Genomic DNA, 2,766 nt, shown 5'->3' with positions numbered 1-2,766 from the left:
GGAGTGATGAGTGGGTACAGAGGCAAAGCACAGCAAAGCGCGCCCGGGGCGTGATCTCACGCGTCCTGGGTTCCACGGCGCTTCAGGTACGTGCGTGGTGCGTCCGTACGTCTAGTGCGCAATTTTCTTGGAACTTTCAGCAACTGGCGATTCCATTCAGGTGAGCGTGCGAGGATGTGTGTTGTAATTAACGAGAGCCAACAGTGGATGAGCTGGTACGAGATGGTGTACATAAATGTAGTGTGTGATCAACAAGGCGATGCCCGCCGTGGTGGTCTAGTGGCTATAAGGTACTCGGCTGCTGACCCGCAGGTGGTGGGATCGAATCCCGGCTGCATTTCCCTGTGCTCAGATTAGGGTGCACGTTAAGGAACCCCAGGTGGTCTAAATTTCCGGAGCCCTCCATTACGGCGTCTCTCATAATCATATGGTGGTTTTGGGACGTCATACCCCACATATCATCATATCGTCATCAACGTGATGATGGCTGAGGGCGCCAGCGAGGTAGCTGACCGCGTGGCAACGAATTACAGCCACCGCTGGCAGAAGCTGGGACCCAGGTCAGTGGACATAGAAAAAGCACATCGGGGCTTTGCCACTCCACCGTACAGCAGGTGTGTGCGGCGTGGGTTCTGTGGCGTTCTTTGCGATTTTAATTTGTGATGGGGAATAGTGTAGATGCATAGACGTGGCGAGAGCACGCGTCTTCAGGTTAAGACGTCGCGTGAAGATGTGAAATAAAAATGCCTTCGTTTGTCACTGCAACTGTAAACAGAAACACCAACAACCATTTTTTAGAGGCTGTTTTATTTTTCGTTCCGGAACGGGTGAATTGGAAAAGCGGAATTAGCTTGGCACATACATACACACTTCTACACACATACATACACATCGTATACACACTTCTAGCTTTCCTCCGAAACAGTAATAATAAATTACTCAACAGTTTTATTAATATGAGTAGGGATGTTTAAAAAAATAAAAACTTGAGTATGTACGTGTGAACATAACCAAAAAAAGGGGGGGGGGGCCTTAAATTATGAAATTTCCACAGAAACATTTATTTTCCCGCAGCAATCGTTAGTGTAAACACAGCTAGCGCACTCCCCGCACGCGAATACCGCGTCAGCCGGGGCGGCGTGACGCCACCGTGTCGGACACTCGCCGCACCCACGCCGTTTACCCCGATATCCTTGGTAAATTCGAACACTCTTTCTGTCATTGAATTTATTGTCGAACTCACCCCCGCAGGGGTGAGTGGGCCAATCCCGGAGGTAGTGCAATACCGGGCCAACCCGTGGCGGAGGTGAAGCAAGCTTCAAGCACTCCGCCGCATTGCAAAAATAAGTTTAATATCTTGAATCCAAATAGGATCCGTATCAGATATTAAGCTGATAAGAACAGAGGTTTTCAAAAATGTTAGCAACATTTTTGACCGAAAAAGAAAAACTTGTTCTAATTTTTTTTGTTCCTTCAACCAGAAAGGAAGAAGGTGGTGTATAGTGATCTGTGTAGAAAGAAAGAAGGTGAAATAGGAAATAGCAGGGGAGAAAAAGTGAAAGTGGCGTGTGCTGTGTAGTATCGCCTCTTATTTTGCAATGTTTTTGGGAGGGTGACTTTGTCAGCACGTGGCCCAGTGAGTGACAGTCACTTTATGGCCACGTGTGCGCAGTACACTTCCCGAGAAGCTGCAATGGTCTCGCTCACTGCAAGCTTCTTAAGTAACCAGAGATACGTCCGGCTGCAGAGTTTTTTGAAAACTCTGTCATTTGCCGGGTCCCAGGAGCCAAGCATGCCGACGACGACTGCCTCGATCGTGACTCTCTGGTAGCGGCGGAGCAAGAAGTCCCGAACTGGTTCGTATTTTCGTTCCTTTTCCAGTCGGGCTGCCTCGAGTGCTTTGAGGCGGTTGTCAAAGGGGCAGGTCACGTCCACGATGATCGCCTCTTCCCCCCTGGCGAGAACGAGGTCGGGGCGAAGGTTGGTGGTACCAACCGCTCTGTTTTCATGCGTGACCGTGAACTTCTTGCTGGCGGCTTGTTTCACCCGCTCCACAATCTTGTTGTGACGACTGGTGTAGGCCTTGCTGTGGCGCATGCAGTGACCCAGGACGTGTGGCAGTGTTTCCACTGCGTAACCGCACACACAGCACCGTTTGTCGGTGGAGGTGGTCCATGGGTTGGCTCCATTCACAGGTAAGAGGTTCAGGCGTGCCCTGTGAATGAAGCGCCAGAGCGCATGAAGTGGGAGCTGCTCGGGTCTGCAGCGACGCATTCCATTGCCTTCCCTTGATTGGGCATTTCTTGAAGGAAGCGATCGCGTGCCCGCATCATTCGGAAGCGCAGCGTTCTCACCACTTTTCGTCGTTTCTTTGACGTGAGAGTATCCTCTCCGTCACACGCGATGCTGGTCCCCCCGTCTTCAAAAATTTCCCAGGTGACGTGTAGCCTGCGGGAAGCCTTCCGAGCCTCGGTCCAGACGGACTGCAGTTGTGTCGGCCGTGCCTGGAAAACGCCCTCCGTTTCGCCGCTGAGGTAGCAGGCGAGCTCCTCGTTGGTGGCCTGCCTGCGAATGCGCTTGGAGACAATTTTGGTTAGCGCTTCGAAGGCAAGTTCCTGGACCTCGAGATCGGCCGAGGTCAGAAGCTTGAAGGCGTTGTCCACGCGGCAGGCGTCACTTGTGTCTGCGGCGAGGGGGATTCTAGCTGCTCCAGCCACTGCGCTGCCGTAGAGGTAGTTGTTTGCAGCATTACCTGGAAGATAAATA

The 2,766-nt window shown here is 51.8% G+C and overlaps 1 pseudogene; it reads right to left on the bottom strand.

The window, feature by feature from the left end:
* Nucleotides 1–1,252: 1,252 nt before the first annotated feature.
* LOC142766456 (U2 spliceosomal RNA) lies at nucleotides 1,253–1,427 on the bottom strand (annotated as a pseudogene).
* Nucleotides 1,428–2,766: the final 1,339 nt, after the last annotated feature.

The sequence above is a fragment of the Rhipicephalus microplus genome, chromosome 6 (genome assembly GCF_043290135.1).
Source record: "Rhipicephalus microplus isolate Deutch F79 chromosome 6, USDA_Rmic, whole genome shotgun sequence".
Classification (NCBI taxonomy): domain Eukaryota; kingdom Metazoa; phylum Arthropoda; class Arachnida; order Ixodida; family Ixodidae; genus Rhipicephalus; species Rhipicephalus microplus.
The sequence above is the reverse complement of the archived record's forward strand: the minus strand, read 5'-3'. Positions and strand labels throughout refer to the sequence as shown.